Source organism: Trachemys scripta, chromosome 10, assembly GCF_013100865.1.
Source record: "Trachemys scripta elegans isolate TJP31775 chromosome 10, CAS_Tse_1.0, whole genome shotgun sequence".
In the NCBI taxonomy this organism is placed as follows: Eukaryota; Metazoa; Chordata; order Testudines; family Emydidae; genus Trachemys; species Trachemys scripta.
The window spans coordinates 25,645,712-25,664,361 of NC_048307.1; the positions used below are offsets into that span (position 1 = coordinate 25,645,712).

Here is an 18,650-nt window from a genome sequence, read left to right on the forward strand (position 1 = left end):
GAATGTATGAATCAAAACAGCATTGACTGATTTATCCATTGCCTGTGATGCAGTATGGAGATATGGGCTATTGCCCAAGGCATCAAGGGTCATCAAATACCATAGCACTATGTGACTCCTGGCCACAATGTTGAGCAAATGTAGCTACGGTGTCCTTTTGAATGGGAGATCAGCAAAGCACATGCCCTCTGTAGTGGTTTACCTCAAGGATCTGCGTTGTCCCCCTTTCACTATACAATACCTATATTAATGTCTTACCTGACACAATTTTGCATATGTTCATTTATGCTGATAACATCACTCTTGCAGTACAGGCAGAGACCTCATTGCCATCAGTGACATTCTCTCCACCAGCCTCAAGATAACATAGGAATACTTTCAGTACTGGAAGCTCTGCCCCAATGCCTCCAAAAGCTTGGTAATAGCCTTTTCCCTAAACAACAAAGCTGTCAAGGAACCACTTAATGTCCTCTTTCACCATCAACAGATCCGAAATGAGCCCTGTCTGAAGTGTAACTCTAGAGAGAAGCTTGTCTTTTAAAGCTCATCTGGAAAAGACATGTGAAAAGGTAAAAGCAACAATTAGCCTCATATGAAAACTCATAGGCGCAACATGGGGTGCCAGTGCGCACACACTTTGAACAGCCACTGTAGAAGTGATATACTTGATCACTAAATTTAGTACACCAGTTTGGGCAGGCAGCTCTCACATTCCAAATCTCTGCATGTGTAGCTTATTGCCACAAAGAGAATTACAGCTGGAACATTAAAATCAACATCTGTTCAATGGTTGCCCACTCTGGCATGTATATCTGGCTGCACCCAAGATCTGGAGTGACAGGCATCCGGAGAGACAGTTACAAGTGAACCATGACCAACTTGAACTTACCAATCCATGAGGACCTCCAGAACTTTACAAAGACATGCATGAAATCTTGCAAGCCTTTTTGGCATTGGGCTAAAACTCTTAAAAATGTCCTAATTCAGGGGTTCTCAAACTTCATTGCCCGGGGACCCCTTCTGATAACAAAGTTACTACATGACCCCGGGGGTGAGGGAGGCGTGGAGCCCAAACCCTGCCACCCTGGATGAGGGTGGAGCTTGGGCTTCAGCTTCAGCCCCAGGTCCCAGCAAGTCTAATGCTGGCCCTGGCAAACCCTTTAACATGGGGTCATGACCTACTCTGGGGTTCCAACCCACAGTTTAAGAACCGCTGTCCTAATTCAATCTGGAGGCACACTGGAAAGAATTCTGGGCTAATACTAATGTCTCAAACAACATCTGATTGCCAACCCACAAATGAACTTCCTGGCTTCAATCTATGCCAGAAACAATGATCCACATTGAACATTTTCAGAACATAGCGTGGCTGATGCGGTCATCTCTTACATTTCTGGAAGATGACACACAATGTAACTGTGGACACCAGTCACAAACTATGGACCACACTGTAAAAAATAGTGCCCGTGTCGATCTTTTGCTGGTGGCATCTCAGACTTACACCAAGCCACTTCTGAAGCTACTTATTTATCTAGACTCGGCTATTTGAACATTGCTAATCACTTCTTTTGCCATACAAAGATGATGACAGGTGAATATATCAAAGCAGAGAGAAAGTAAGCAACTTGCCTGAGGATTACACATAGTTATTAGCAGAGCTAAGGATGGTACCTAGAAATCCTGACTTACTGATCTAACCACTTAAAAAAAAAAAAAAAAGGAAAAAAATCTGGCAGTATGTTAGCTAAGGATATTTGGGGATGGTTTAATTGTAATTCACTCAGCCACAGGAAGAGAGTGAAGAATTCAGTCTGTGTATGTGAAATGAAAGTACAATAGATCACATTAAGTCTTTTTTCTTCAAGACTTTTTCTCAGGTCATTCATGTTGGTTATTCTCTGTCTGCATGTCCAAAACTGGCAATGAATGGCACACTGGTAAAATATGGCTCCCACTTCCAAATGCTGAGCCTGAGCCTGACTGTGAATTTGAAAAACAAACAAACAAACGCAAGAAGCCATCTTCCAAAGAAGGCTAACATCATTTTGGGCTGTACAAGTAGGAGCACTGCCAGCAGATCAAGGGACGTGATCATTTCCCTCTATTCAGCAATGGTGAGACCTCATCCAGAGTACTGTGTCCAGTTTTGGGCCCCACACTACAAGAAGGATGTGGAAAAATTAGAAAGAGTCCAGCGGAGGGCAACAACAATGATTAGGGGGCTGGAGCACATTACTTGTGAGGAGAGGCTGGGGGAACAGGTTATTTAGTCTGCAGAAGAGAACAATGAGGGGGGATTTGATAGCTGCTTTCAACTACCTGAAAGGGGGTTCCAAAGATGATGGATCTAGACTGTTCTCAGTGGTACCAGATGACAGAACAAGGGGTAATGGTCTTAAGTTGCAGTGGAGGAGGTTTAGGTTGGATATTAGGAAAAACTCTTTCACTAGGAGGGTGTTGAAGCACTGGAATGGGTTACCTAGGGAGGTGGTGGAATCTCCTTCCTTAGAGGTTTTTAAGGTCAGGCTTGACAAAGCCCTGGCTGGGATGATTTAGTTGGGGATTGGTCCTGCTTTGAGCAGGGAGTTGGACTAGATGACCTCCTGAGGTCCCTTCCAACCCTGATATTCTATGATTCAAGTTCCACATGCTCCTTCTGTCAGGAGTCTTCTTTTTCTATTGGTCAGACTTTGAGAAGTCTAATTAAAATGATCATTGAATTATGTACCCTTGTGCATCTTTTTAAAAAAAAATCATATAAAGGTGTAAAAGAGGAAGTTGTTTTTAGGGGTTTTTTTTAAACCATCTTTTTCTTAAAAAAAAAATACAACTGATATGAAATGTACCAAATTTGAAAGCTTTCACACTGAATATTCAAAGCCCAGGGAACTGCAGGAGTGTAATAACCAATGGCCAAGATAAGGTTTCCTTAAAACCCACAATGCAGGAAGTAGGAAAATCCTACCAAATGGGAGTGGCTTTGAACAGGAGCCAGATATCTTCCCTCTAGCATCCATGTGAGCTCAGTGCATCAAGGAGGTTATAGACTCTACTGGAGAGGTTTTAGTTGGGGGCTGTAAGTGACGGCTAGTGGTGTTCTGTTACTGTCTTTGTTGAGCCTGTCTTGTAGTAGGTGACCTCTCGATACCCTTCTGTCTCTGTCAATCTGTTTCTTCACTTCACCAGGTGGGTATTGCTGTTTTAAGAACGCTTGATAGAGATTCTGTAGGTGTTTGTCTCTGTCTGAGAGATCGGAGCAAATGCGGTTGTATCTGAGAGCTTGGCTGTAGACAATGGATTGTGTGATGTGGTCTGGATGAAAGCTGGAGGCATGTAGGTAAGTATAGTAGTCAGCAGGTTTCCGGTATAGGGTGGTGTTTATGTGACCATCACTTATTAGCACTGTAGTATCTAGGAAATGGACCTCTTGTGTGGACTGGTCCAGGATGAGGTTGATGGTAGGGTGGAAATCGTTGAAATCTTGGTGGAATTCCTCAAGGGCCTCCTTCCCATGAGTCCAGATGATGAAGATGTCATCAATGTAGTGCAAGTAGAGTAGGGGCATAAGGGGACGAGAGCTGAGGAAGTGTTGTTCTAAGTCAGCCATAAAAATGTTGGCTTATTGAGGGACCATGCGGGTACCCCTAGCAGTCCCGCTGACTTGGAAGGTATAAATTGTCCCCAAATCTGAAATAGTTGTGGGTGAGGACAAAGTCACAAAGTTCAGCCACCAGGTTTGCCGTGATGGTATCAGGCATGTTATTCCTGATGACACCTACAGAATCTCTATCAAGCGTTCTTAAAACTGCAATACCCACCTGGTGAAGTGAAGAAACAGATTGACAGAGCCAGAAGAGTACCAAGAAATCACCTACTACAGTATAGGCCTGTAGCAAGGCGGTGGGACATCCCACAGCCCCGCTGAGGGCCGAACCTCCCCTAAGCCCAACGTGGGCGGAGCCACTGGGTCCGGCGCCCACCCCTCCAAGGTCACAACCCCGACCCGGAAGTATAAAAGCTCGCCTGCAGAGCTCAGTGGAGCCCAGGCCGGCAGAGAGAGCAGACGTCCGTGGCCGAGCTCCCGCTTGGGAAACAGCTGTAGGCCGCGACCAACCTGCTGAGTCACCGGGCCAGTCGAGCCTACCTCTCGCCAGGTACCCCGAGGAGGACTGGCCAAGCCTGCCCCGTGCCAGCTACCCCGAGGAGGAGCCGAGCCTGCCCTGTGCCAGCTATCCTGAGGAGGAGCCGAGCCTGCCCCGTGCCAGCTACCCCGAGGAGCCAATGCTGGTGGAGAGCACCGACGACACCAAGACAGCCCAGGTACCATACGAGGGGGAGTGTAGAAGTAGCCCGGGGGCAGCCGACCCCAGTCTGGCTGCTGCACTGCCAGAGCCGATGTCAGTGTGTTGCGGCCAAGATCCCCACTGACAGCAGCGAGTTTCCGTCGCTGCTAGGGCCCTGGGCGAGGACGCAGTGGAGTGGGAGGGCTTGCGTCCCCCCTGCCACCCACTCCTTGGGTGGCAGACTCCCCCCATTTCCCCTGGCCTAGAGAGGCTGGGTACCTGATTGTCTATTTGTTTGCTGCCCCGCCCTGTCCTAGGGCCTGGGCTGCCCCAAACTGACCCAGCCCCTGCTACACGGCCTGGGCCACTGATTGACTATTTGTTTGCTGTCCCGCCCTGACCTAGGGCCTGGGCTATCACAAACTCACCCAGCCCCTGCTTAAGGGCCTGGGCCTCTGACAGACTGTTTGCTTGCTGCCCGCCCTGACTTAGGGCCTGGGCCACTATAGACTTTGCCTCAGCGCTTGCTTAAGGGCTTGGGTTTCGGACTGCTTGATTCAGCCCCTGCTTATGGGCCTGAGCCCCTAACCGTGTGCCTGTTGTCCCAGGCTGCCACCGGACCAGAGCGAGGCGGTGGGACATCCCACAGCCCCGCTGAGGGCCGAACCTCGGCCCAAACCTACTACAAGGCCCAACAAAGAAAGTAACAGAATGCCACTAGCCGTCACCTACAGCCCGCAACTAAAACCTCTGCAGTGCATCCTCAAAGATCTATAACCTATCCTGAAGGACGATCTCTCACTCTCACAGACCTTGGGAGATAGGCCAGTCCTCACTTACAGACAGCCCCCCACCCTGAAGCAAATACTCACCAGCAACTAAACACCACACAACAAAAACACCAACCCAGGAGCCAAACCCTACTACAAACCCTGGTGCCAATTCTGTCCACATATCTATTCAAGGGACACCATCATAGGACCTAACCACATCAGCCACACCATCCGGGGCTCGTTCACCTACACATCTACCAATGTGATATATGCCATCATGTGCCAGCAATGCACCTCTGCCATGTACACTGGTGAAACCGGACAGTCTACGCAAAAGAATAAATGGACACAAATCTGTCATCAGGAATCATAACATTCAAAAACCAGTAGGAGAACACTTCAATCTCTCTGGTCACTCAATAACAGATCTCAAAGTGGTAATTCTTCAACAACAAAAAACTTCAAAAACAGACTCCAACGTGAAGCTGCAGAACTGGAATTAATTTGCAAACTAGATACCATCAGATTAGGCCTGAATAAAGACTGGGAGTGGTTGGGTCATTATAAAACCTGAACTTAATTTCCCCAGTACTAATTTCTTCCTACTGTTACTCACACTTTCTTGTCAACTGTCTGTAATGGGCCACTCTCTTACCACTTCAAAAGTTATTTTTCCTCCCTTGGTATCCTGCTGTTAATTGTCTTATCTCCTTAGACTGACCTAACACTTGGTAAAGCAACTCCCATCCTTTCATGTATTTATACCTGCTCCTGTATCTTTTACTTCATACATCTCATGAAGTGGGTTCTAACCCACAAAAGCTTATGCCCAAATACATTTGTTAGTCTCTAAGGTGCCACAAGGACTCCTCGTTTTTTGTTTTTTTGCTGATACAGACTAACACGGCTACCACTGAAACCTATAGCAACTGAGCCATGCTCAGTGGAAGGATTCTGCTCAGTATGTGCTGGGTTCATGGTACGACAGTCCACAGCCATCAGCATCTCAGAGAGAACAGGATTCCTCAAGGCCTCTCAGCATTTGAAAGAGGGGGAGTCACTTATTTGACAGACAAAGTTTCCCAGGAAATAGTCAGAAAGCCAGCACAAAAAAGAACCACCAGTGAGTGGAGTGTTCTACTTTGGATTGCACAATTCACCAGAAGCATTATCACCAGCATTATTAATAATGGAATGAGCAATGACTATCTGGGAATGGAAACATGCATTTCCACAGGGTACATCCACATTGCACCTGGGAGCATGCTTCCCAGCTGAGGCAGACAAACGTTAGTTCTACTCGAGCAGTTTAGCTGGCGGTAGCACAGGCAGCAGCGCAGGCTAGCCCAGGGGTTCCAGGCAGGTTTGTACTCAGGCAGCCGGCGCAAGCTGCTGCCCTTACTGCCATTTTAGCCAGGGATACATTTTGCACACTGATATTTACTTTTGACTATTTGTTCCTCTAATAGTCTTAAAAGTTCTCTGTAGAACAGGATATAATTGGGAACGCCACAATTGCATTTGAGTTCTCAAGTACACAGGTTATCATAGTTACAAACAAGCCTGAGTTTTCTGTTCTTCCTATGTGCTTATTTACTTTCATTTTATTGATCGAACACACCTTCCCACCACCACCCTACAAGATGTTTACCGTTCAGAAAATAAGTGGGCCTGTTCTACTTTTCCCAGTCTTGGCAGTGAGCAGCAGCAGATTTGCCATGGTAGTGACACACAGGTGAACATAGCAACAGTGAGGACACAATGACATGGAAGGGCTTTGGCAGCGTGGCTGCTCACACCCACGCTAGGTCAATCTGGGTGCTCAGACGTGGAAGTTGATCAGACAAGTTAATTCAGCGGTGAAGATATATCCTAATGGATCACACTATTCGAAAAATCTTCCCCACAATATTCAGCCTAACCTTATGAAGGCTTTTGACCTGGTCAGCTGAAAGTCTTTTCCAACTGCTAGAGAGATGTGGTTGCACCCCATTCTCCTCAGTCTGATTCAATCCTTCCCCAGTGGCATGATGTCTGAAGTTCAATATTATGGTGACCAACCTACAGCTTTGAAATCTGCAGTGGTGTCAAACAGCGATGTGTTTTGGCACCAACACTCTTCAGTACATTCTTCTTTCTCTGCTTCATCATGCTTTCTCATCTAGCACCAGCAATGTATGTCACCATATGTCAGGGTTCCTTCCCCACTCTAAACTCTAAGGTACAGATGTGAGGACCCGCATGAAAGACCCCCTAAGCTTATTTTTACCATCTTAGGTTAAAAACTTTCCCAAGGCACAAATTTCACCTTGTCCTTGAACAGTATGCTGCCACCACCAAGTGAGTTAGACAAAGATTCAGGAAAAGGACCACTTGGAGTTCCTGTTTCCCCAAAATATCCCCCAAGCCCTTCACCCCCTTTCCTGGGGAGGCTTGAGAATACTCTACCAACCAGATAGGTAACGAAGTGAGCACAGACCAGACCTTTGGGTTTTAGGACACTAAAACCCAACCAGATTCTTAAAAAAAAAAAAAAAGACTTTATTATAAAGAAAGAAAAAGTAAAAGAAGCACCTCTGTAAAATCAGAATGAAAGATAACTTTACATGGCAATCAGATTGAAATACAGAGGATTTCCCCTCTAGGTAAAACTTTTAAGTTACAAAAACAGGGATAAGCCTCCCTCTGAGCACAGGGAAAATTCACAAGCTAAAACAAAAGATAATCTAATGCATTTCTTTGCTACTACTAGATGCTTAGTCCAGATATGCTTAGGGTGATGTATTTGCCCTGCCCTGGTTCCTTTGCTGACTCCGAGAGAACAAAACAAAGACCTTCCCCCACAGATTTGAAAGTATCTTCTCCCCTTATTGGTCCTTTTGATCGGGTGCCAACCACGTTATCCTAGCTTCTTAACCCTTTACAGGTAAGGAGGGATTTTATCCTACCCTTAGCTGTATGTTTATGACACCATAACAGATCAGATGGAAAACTCTTCAACTTTACACATGTAAGAGCAAAAAGCAAAGTCAAACTCCTGCTGGTAGCAGAACTTTTTTTCCCACCAATGATGCAGTGTTCATCACATACACAGGAGTTCCAGCACCTTGGCAATAGCTTTGCTCTAGCTTTTGTTGAATTTTGACTAACCATCACTCTAAAGAAGATAATGATTATGGCACAAGGTGTGCCGACTGCATCAGATGTTTTAACAGCTAGCTCCACACTAGAAGTTGTGCATAAGTTCTGCTATCCAAGATCAACTTTGGATAAGCTTGTCACCTAGAGGTAAGTTAATTCTTGCACCAGAAAGGCAGCTACCTCATTTGGCCCACTGACCAAATGCATGTGGGAAAACAGGAAACTAAACATTGAACACTAAGATATGGGTCTATCAGACATGCACGCTGAGAATGCTGCTGCATGGTAGTGAGACCTAGACCACTTACAGGATTAGAGAAGACTAATCACTTTCCACACTTGCTCTCTTTGTTTTATTCTAAATATCAAGTGAGAAACCCGAGTTCCTGACACCACAGTCCTTGAGAAAGCAAAATTGCCAACTCTAATTTTTTCTCCAACTCATATGTTTCTGTTGGGTTGGTCATTTGTACTGGATGGACAATGGATGCATTCCAAAGGATCTCTTGTATGAAAACTTGCAGAAGATCCAAGACCACTGGGATGACCTAGGCTTAGGTTCAAGGACATTTGTAAGCAGGACTTGAAAAGTTTGAACATCAACACTGCAAGCTGGGAAGATGCAGCTAGCAACAGGCCACAATAGAAGGTTGTGCTGCACCAGGGCGTCAAAGAGGCTGAAGAGAGAGGAAAGCGAAGACGGCATCAAGGGCTAGTAGCACACTAGTTTCATCCTCTGGTCTTGCACTTTTTACCTGCATTATTTATGGCAAGGACTATTGCTTGAGAATTGGACTTTTTAGCCACTTGCGATGCTGCAGCATGACATGCAGTAACTGAACTGCTTTGGTGCTTACACCATCGTCTTTTGAGACGGATGGCTGCCATATAACTCACTGTATCACCCTGAACTATGCCTTGCTTTTCTTGGTGCTTATATTCTTCAAATACTTGGCAACAATTATGTCTCCACCATGCTCCTTATCTATTAACCAGAATATTGCAGTAAAAATGGTAAAGATATGAAACATCATGAAATAATATATATGAGATGGGATTCCCAACAGAACAGTAAAACCAGTCACAAAATATCCTAAATATGCTAATCCAATGAGCTAATGAACCACTGCTTAAAGGAACATCAATGGCGAAATTTAGATCATCTTTATGTCAACTAATGCCTCACTTATCAATCCAAAAGCAGAGTTTCTTTTCAAACATACTAAGCAGAAAAGAAGGTAGTTATGCCATTGAAATCAGTGATGCCAGGACTCCACTCTAAGGCTTTGTGTAGACTAGAATTTAAAGGTGTGCTGTTTGACTGGTTTAAGTATCTCATTCCAACACTTTCTAAGACTCATCAGGACAAGACAAGTTATACTTTAGCATATGTTTTGACAGCAAACTCTCCACAACGGGGACCATCTTTTTGTTACATGTTTATATAGCACGTAGGGCACAAGGGTGCCCTAAGGCCTCTAAGTGCTGCTGCAGTACAAATACCAAACAACAAGAAGCCACCTAGTTAAGTTAAGGCCTAGTTTCCATTTGAGGTTTTAATTTGGCCAGTTTAGCATCTGCTAAAGTACAATTTAGTGTATCTTACTGCCTTTAGAAGGTGTTCAATAGATTGAGCTAGTTAATATGATCTAACATCACATCTTTAATCCAAGTCTACATAAAGCCCTGGGGGGGGAAGCATGAAGCCTAAATTTAGACACATTAATTTGAAGCCCTGAGTTATTCTGAGTGATAACACTTTGTGGAAGAGGTGAGGTGTAGTAACAGCTTTACCACAAAAAACAAACAGAATGAGTTGGAAAGAGGTAAATGCAGAAATACTGCAGAAGTGGGAGTAGTGTCTTGGATGTAGCATTAATCAAAAGAACACAGTCTGACTGAGTACTTGATCGGAGCAGTTTGCTAGAGTTGTAAGAGCATTGTGCTATATGTAAATTATAAGTTAGGTTTTCCTTTTATCATCTGATATCGCTTATCAACAATTCACATATTTCTCTGATTAATTAGACTGAGAACAATGTATCCTGTGTCTCGATCAAATCATGTCTACTGGAACAAAGAAAATAGCCCACTACTGGTGTTCAATCTTTCCCAACTGCTCAGAAGCCACTCAATAGAAGTTGGTGGTGCCTAGACTTGCTGGGAGTTTTAGTGAACCAGATGTGTGTGCTGGGCAGAATCTGTATTAATGTGGGGGAAGAAAGGACCGAGAAACATCAAGGACCCGGGGGCAAGGTGGAAATAGGGATGGTTAGGACTCAGGCTGGAGACCCCAGAGACTGGGGGTCTAGAAGGAAGGAGTTGGTAGGGAGAGGACATAGGCTTTGTATAGTGTGTCAGCACAAGGATGCAGACTTAACACTAACGATCCACTAAAGTAGTATACATAACGGAAATAAATAGCATATGTGTTAGCTTGCACATCTCAGACCATGCAGCAGGTCAGCTGTGCCAAAGGGTGCTCCTGGCCTCATGGATCTTACAGAGTAGTAGTAGTGATGGTGCCTGTGAACCAGGAAGAATCATGATGTGAACAGCATTTCTTTCCATCCCACAAAAGCTACAGAAAGAGACGTTACAAAACTGAGGAGATTTTAAATTGAATTGATCTAATTCTCTAAGAAGTTTTGAGGAACAAAATGAAATTTAAAAAATCTTCAAAAGCCTTCTGAGAACCAAGGCCACAGATGCATAAAGATGCACAATTTGGGAAGCATGTAATATAGGAGTGACAAAATGTAGGTCTTCACATCAAGGCTGAAGCATCTTACTATAGTTTTAACAACTTAAGTTCCAGCCATTGCTATTTGAGGAACAACATAAATACCTAATACATAAGGCCATGTGTCACTTGAAAAGCACGGGAGCTAGTGTAAGCTGTTACATCTTAATGTGAAATTAACAACATATTGCATTATAAAGTACATACATTCACAAGACAAGAAATAAATTAAGAGGTATAAACCTGAAGCAAAGTTCTTTCTCATGACATCTACTTCGCACTTATCTATAAACCCAAAGAACTTCCTACTTCTTGCCAAGATAGGGTTTTGGGTAGATTGTGGATTTGACAAGGAAGTGGAACATCAGTAAAAATCTGATAGAGTTGTCAGTTTCTGTGCCCTTATAATAGAGTTACAAGAAGGTACAGATTTAAAATGTTTGGTTTTTATTTATATTTAAAAAATTTCTCCTCTGAAGTATAATAATTAATATCTATATTTTAAGTGAATTGTAATGCTATTGAAAGATGCCAGATGGACAGCCCTGGAGACAGAAGACCTTTATTTAGCCATAGAACAGATACAGCAAGGGCAACAGCAGTTGACGCTTCCATACAGACCTACAGGGACAACTTTGGGGGTCAGAGTATAGTTCAATCTAAATAGCCACTTTAGTCCTTCCCTGTTTACTAAGACCATTTAGATACCAGTTAGAACAGGGATTGTCTGTTTTGTGTTTGTTCAGTGTCTAGCACAATGGGGTACAAGTCCATGAGTGTGGCTCCTTGGTGCTACAGAAATGCAAACCTATAACTATTGTGCCACTTCCGTTCAGAAGTGGATTTAGGCTAAACAAGACCTGACTTCAAATACTTAAGTTTTCCCAAGGCAGATTCTTCCCCCCAGCCCTCATCCTCTAGCACAGCGTTTCCCAAACTTGGGACATCGCTTGTGTAGGGAAAGCCCCTGGCGGGCCAGGACAGTTTGTTTACCTGCCGCGTCCGCAGGTTCGGCCGATCGCGGCTCCCACTGGCTGTGGTTCGCTGCCCCAGGCCAATGGGAGCTGCTGGAAGCGGCAGCCAGTACGTCCCTCGGCCGCTTCCAGCAGCTCCCATTGGCCTGGAGCAGCGAACCGCGGCCAGTGGGAGCCGCGATCAGCCGAACCTGCAGACGCGGCAGATAAACAAACTGGCCTGGCCCGCCAGGGGCTTTCCCTATACAAGCGACGTCCCAAGTTTGGGAAATACTGCTCTAGCACTGTGTCCCCACTTCCACTTTTTGAGCCCTTCGTATTCCTCTAAATGAGGCTGCTCAAGCCCAGTTCCCTGGCAGGCTGTGCCAGCTGACAGAAATTAGATATGCACTGGGTCACTTCCTACTGGTACACTTGTGAGTCACTGTTGCATGTGGAGTTGGACCCCCTCTAATCCCAGTGTCCTCATCCAGTGATTCTCCATTAATATAGCCCTGAGTGAGGGGGTGGTGATTTTAAAACAAACAAACAAAGATCTGAACAAACTACCACCCTGTGATCTCCAGCCCAAAGAGCCATCAGATATTAACAACTTTTCATTTCTCAAATCTTGAGCTAAATGAAAGATACATGACTTAATTAACATACTATTGAAGCCACTTGTGAGGACAACCTCATTACTTTCTCCTCTTTGGAACATAGTACAGCCTTCCCAAAGGAAACACTGGAGAATCAGAGTACAGGTCTAAAACTGTACTGGAACAGAATCAAATGCGGGAGGTATGTTTGAGGGTTTAGAATCAGTTTCTTACAAGTTCAGCAAGTTCTGGTTACAGTTGTGGAACTATCCTTATATTTGGCATAAACCTATCTGTTAGGTTCATGGATAAATGACTGGTAAAACACATAAAACTATACACTTATTACCCTGTTAGCAGCCAAATTTTAAAAAATGTCTTAAAATGCATAAAATTGAGATTGCAATGATTACCTTGTTTACTAATCTGTATGTACAAATCCTAAGTCTCAAATACTTCCTTAAACTGGCATATTCTGAATCAACTGTGCACTTAATTTTTATTCATTTAAAAAAACTGGAAAAATACCCCAAATTAAAACCTCATTATGAAGCTTCTGATGTTTCACAAAAAGGAACATCCAGTCTAGTTTTCAAAGGGGTCAAACAAACCAACCCCATAATGACAGACTCATACTTTTAGATTAATTGTCCCACAATTATTTCCAACCCCCCAGAATGCTAAACCTAAAGTAAAGGTTTATCTGCTCAAACCTTATCTGTATTTGTTCACCAACCCAACATCCCACCTAAGCTTTCTAAGAGATCATGAAACTAACAAGATATAAATTGTCAAATGAAACTGATTCTAAAAGTGTCATTCATTCTTCTGTTTCCTGAAGACAAAACTAATCTATACAAAACAAAAAACACCCCACACATTATGTAGGGAGGAATAAAAATGTAAGAGAGAACTCTAGCTTCCTTAAGGTGACCCTCATTTTAATTGAAGGAACAGGAAAGCAAATGGTGACTATACGGTGACTAGCAAACATTTAAAAAAATAGTTACACACACATGTACAAAGACACACCTTTGAATATAGCAAGGGATGTTAATGGTAACAAGAAGGGTTTCTACAGGTATGTTTGCAACAAGAAAAAGGTCAGGGAGAGTATGGGACCCTTAATGAATGGGGGAGGCAATATAGTGACAGATGATGTGGAAAAAGCTGAAGTACTCAATGCTTTTTTTGGCCCGTCTTCACAGACAAGGTCAGCTCCCACACTGCTGTCCTGGGCAACACAGTAGAGAGAGGAGGTGAGGAACCCTCAGTGGTGAAAGAACGGGTTAAGGATTATTTACAAAACCTGGACATGACAAGTCCATGGGTCCAGATCTAATGCAACCGAGGGTGCTGAGGGAATTGGCTGATGTGATTGCAGAGTCATTGGCCATTATCTTTGAAAACTCGTGGCGATCGGGGAAGGTCCCAGATGATTGGAAAATGGCAAATATAGTGTCTCTCTTTAAAAAAGGGAAGAAGGAGAACCCAGGGAACTACAGACTGGTCAGCCTCACCTCAGTCCCATGATTTTTCCAGGAGCAGGTCCTCAAGGAAACCATTTTGAAGCACTTGGAGAAGAGGAAGGTGATCAGGAACAGTCAACGTGGATTCACCAAGGCAAGTCATGCCTGACCAACCTGATTGCCTTCTATGATGACATAACTAGCTCTGTGGATATGGTGAAAGCAGTGAACATGATATCTTGACTTTAGCAAAGCTTTTGATACAGTCTGCCACAGTATTCTTGCCAGTAAGTTAAAAAAATATGGATTGGATGAATGGACTATAAGATGGATAGAAAGCTGGCTAGATTGTCGGACTCAAGGGGCAGTGATCAACGGCTCAATGTCTAGTTGGCAGCTGGTATCAAGCGGAGAGCCCCAGGGGTCAGTCCTGGGCCCAGTTTTGTTCAACATCTTTATTAATGATCTGACGATGGGATGGATTGCAACCTCAGCAAGTTTGCAGATGACACTAAGCTGCGGGGAGAGGTAGATATGCTGGAGGGTACGGATAGGGTCCAGAGTGACCTAGACAAATTGGAGGATTGGGCCAAAAGAAACCCAATGAGGTTCAACAAGGACAAGTGCAAAGTCCTGCACTTAGGACGGAAGAATCCCATTCACTGTTACAGACTAGGGACCAAATGGCTAGGCAGCAGTTCTGCAGAAAAGGTCCTGGGGATTACAGTGGATGAGAAGCTGGATACGAGTCAGCAGTGTGCCCTTGTTGTCAAGAAGGCTAACGGCATATTGGGCTGCATTAGTAGGAGCACTGCCAGCAGATTGAGGGAAGTGATTATTCCCCTCTATTCAGCACTGGTGAGGCCACATCTGGAGTATCGTGTCCAGTTTGGGGCCTCCCACTATAGAAAGAATGTGGACAAATTGGAGCACATCCAGCGGAGGGCAACAAAAATGATCAAGGTGCTGGGGGCACATGACTTACGAGGAGAGGCTGAGGGAACTGGGCTTGTTTAGTCTGCAGAAGAGAAGAGTGAGGGAGGATTTGACAGCAGTCCCCAAGTATCTGAAGGGGGATTCCAAAGAGGATGGAGCCAGGCTGTTCTCAGTAGTGGCAGATGACAGAACAAGAAGCAATGGTCTCAAATTACAGTGGGGGAGGTCTAGGTTGGATATTAGGAAACACTATTTCACTAGGAGGGTGGTGAAATCTCCATCCTTAGAGATTTTAATGGCCCGGTTTGACAAAGCCTTGGCTGGGATGATTTAGTTGGTGTTGGTCCTGCTTTGAGCAGGGGATTGGACTAATCAACTCTAATCTTCTATGATTCTATGTATATCTAAATACATACAGACGCACACACCTTTCAACAACAAATTTTCTTCTTAGTAATTAAATCCTTCAATTTGTCATTTTGTCAAAAGCATTCCAAGTAAATTCTTAACATCTTAACACAATAGATACAGTACTCCTTCCAATACACCCAGCCACACACACACACACACACACACACACAAAGTTTATGACCCTTACATTGCTTGGATGAAAATATGTAAGTTTAAATTGTACTTTTTTTTATTCCTTTGAAAACAGCTGCTGTTAACTGCATTGTTGAGAAATATCATTGATGTCAGCTTCCTTCAGTAACTGCCATAAGACCAGAGATCCATCAGAGAAAAGAATATAGCAGCAACTCTGCAGTTCAACTGAGGAGAAAAAACAGCCATCTATTTTAATGTATCTAGCTCTTACAAATTGCCAGTGCTCAATCTAAACCCAGGCTGAGTGAAGTCGGAGAGAAAGATAGTCACTTCAGTTCAAAACAAGGCCACATGCCTGCATAGAGCAGGGGTCGGCAACCTACAGTAAGCGTGCCAAACATGGCACGCGAGCCGATTTTGAGTGGCACGCTGCCTGCCCGGTGAGAGGAGGAGGAGGAGGGGCCGGAAAGCGCCACGCTGGGGGAAGAAGCAGGGGAGGAGGGAAGCTTGGCTGCCGCAGGACCAAGCTTCTGCCTCCTGCCCCCGCAGGGGAGAGCGGTGGGCTGAGTGGGGCGGGGGGCCGGGACCTCCCCCACAGCGCTCTCCCCTGCGATGCCAGGAGGCAGACGCTTGGTCCTGTGGCAGCCAAGCTTCCCTCCTCCCCCGCTTCTTCCCCCAGCGTGGTGCATTCCGGCCCCTCCTCCTCCTCCCCCTCCCTCTCAGCGATGGGCCTTGCGAGGGGGAGGGGGCATGGAGCAGAGCCGAGCCGAGCAGCAGCGTGCTCCCTGTTCTGTAGAGGACGCAGAGAGAGGTAGGGACAGAGCCTGGGGGAAGGGGGTGGAACAGGGCATATCCCTCCCAGCCCCCTGCTATGAGCCGTTCAGGGCAGGGGGCTGGGAGCACCCCCATGAGCCGAGCACCCCAGCCTTTTGCCCTGCACCTCCACACACCCCCAGCCCTCTGCCCTGACCTCCTCCCAACACCCAGCCTTCTGCCCTGCACGTCCACACACACCCCAGCCCTCTGCCCTGACCTCCTCCCAACACCCAGCCTTCTTCCCTGCACCCCCACACTGCCCCCAGCCTTCTGCCCTGACCTCCCCGCAACACCCAGCCTTCTGCCCTGCACCCCCACAGACCCCCAGTTCTCTGCCCTGACCTCGAGTCCCCCCAACACCCAGCCTTCTGCCCTGCACCCCCACATACCCCCAGTCCTCTACCCTGACCTCGAGTCCCCCCAACACCCAGCCTTCTGCCCTGCCCCTCCACACCTCCCCCAGCCTTCTGCCCTGACCTCCGCCCAACACCCAGCCTTCTGCCCTGCACCTCCACCGCCCCCCCCCCGACTTATAGAGACAGACCTTCTAAAAAATGTTAACATGTATTACCGGCACACGAAACCTTAAATTAAAGTGAATAAATGAAGACTCAGCACACCACTTCTGAAAGGTTGCCTACCCCTGGCATAGAGGGTACCTGCTCTGTCACTTAACACATCAGGTAGCACTTTAACTCACATCTGTATAAGATTCAAAATCAACTCAATGAATGTTCTTGTCCAGAAATAAAGTAGTGACAGATCTAGAACTGGAATGTATTTGTTTCAAATGACCTCCTAGTTTCCAAATACTGTATCTTCCTTGTAACTGTGGGATTAAAAAATAGCATGTGTCTCTAAAGATTAGCTCTGTAACGCATCACTTGTGCTCTGGCTTATAATGCCACAGCTGTAATATCGGTGAACACGATTCCTACAAAATATCTAGTCTTATATTTGTTTCCTTGATATCCTGCACAGTAAGCATGCATGCATGAATGCATGTATGTATATATAATTAGCCATCACGATGCAATGTACTTTCATCTTCCCATGCTGCATTCATTCTCTGAACTGTGGAGTTAAAGAGAAATACATATGCACACACAATAAAAGCAGTGGCTATGTAGTAGCAGTAACAAAAACCAAGAGCTGGCGGTCTTGCTAGTTGCACCGAAACACAGCAGACTTGAACGCCACTGATGGGTTGCCATGGCTGCAAGGGGGCAGGGGAGGAAACAAGAGGAAAAATGAACCAGTGTGCAGTAAAAGGCTGAGCTATTTCAGTTTTAAATCACTGTGACAGCTCTTCAGCTGAGCTATTACATGGTTGCTGTGGTAACAAATAGGAGAAAAATCACAGAGGAAATCTGTAATTATTACAAGGGAGATAGTGACTTACCCAGTTCAGTAATCAGCACATTACAGTGATTCAAGCTGTCATGAACTCCTAACCACTATGGAATAATGCAGGGTCATCGAGCCATATCTGCTGCAGTGCCACGCCAGAACGAAATGCAAGCAAGATCCAGTCTTTGTTGCTTCACACTATGTCTCAGCAAGAGTTTTTTCTAACAGCTCTAGGTAGCCAAGTCCAGCTGCTTTGCATTAAAGCAATGCTTAGTGTAATGCTCCCTCACTCTCCCGGTCGGAGGGAAGCCACTCAGGCTAGTCCTGTGGGGTCAGGACCAGAGTCTGTAAGACAGGCAAAAACCCCAATACAGCTGCGCGGTTAATAGTCAATACCAGGCTTTAGCCTGGACTGGGGTAGCTCAAGTACTCACCCTTTAACTACAGTCTATCAGGGCTGGTTGGGGCCTGGGCGGAACTCAGGCAGCCAGCAAACACCACTCTCACAGGGCTGGCTTTGGCCTGGGCGGAGCTAAGGCAGCCAGCAAACAAACAGTCTCTGTCCTGGGCTAGAGTCTCCTTGCACCGTGTAGGGGGTCAGCCACCCGGGGTGGGCTGGCAGGGGGACGGAGGCCCACCCTATTCCACCGCGTCCCAGCCCAGGGCCCTGGCACAGGCAGGATTGGCTGCCCCTGTGTCAGCGGGGATACAGCCGCAACACGCCGACTGAGCCACGCCGGGCTCTGCAGCCGGCTGCTCCGTGGCTGCCCCTGGGCTACTTCCTGCCTCCCCGGGGTTTGGTACCTGCAGCGTCCAGGCCCCTTCCGGCTCTTCAGGGTAAACTGCAGCAGGTACTCCAGGCCAGTCATCATCCACATCTGGGGATCGGGAACAGCCAGGCACAGGCTCCTCTCGGGGCCTCTGGAGAACAGGCTGAGCGTCCTCCTCTGTTACAGGCTCTCCCCCCATCTGTGCTGCAGGGCTGGCCTCTTATACTTTTGGCCACGCCCCAGTACTTCCGGTGAGGGGGGTGGGGGCGAT

At 46.0% G+C, this 18,650-nt stretch overlaps 1 protein-coding gene across 4 annotated transcripts in view; it reads right to left on the bottom strand.

Annotated features, from left to right (window-relative positions):
- Positions 1–18,650, bottom strand: part of ABAT (4-aminobutyrate aminotransferase) — a 150,834-nt gene that overhangs the window by 100,366 nt on the left and 31,818 nt on the right. The window contains exon 1 of one of the 4 annotated variants that reach the window (XM_034783529.1): positions 18,414–18,540. The exons of 2 other annotated variants lie outside the window; for them this stretch is intronic. The gene's annotated coding sequence lies outside the window, so the exon portion shown is untranslated. Of the gene's footprint in view, positions 1–17,661; positions 17,915–18,413; positions 18,541–18,650 lie in introns of those variants that run through there. One more of the 4 variants, XM_034783528.1, reaches the window with a different exon arrangement.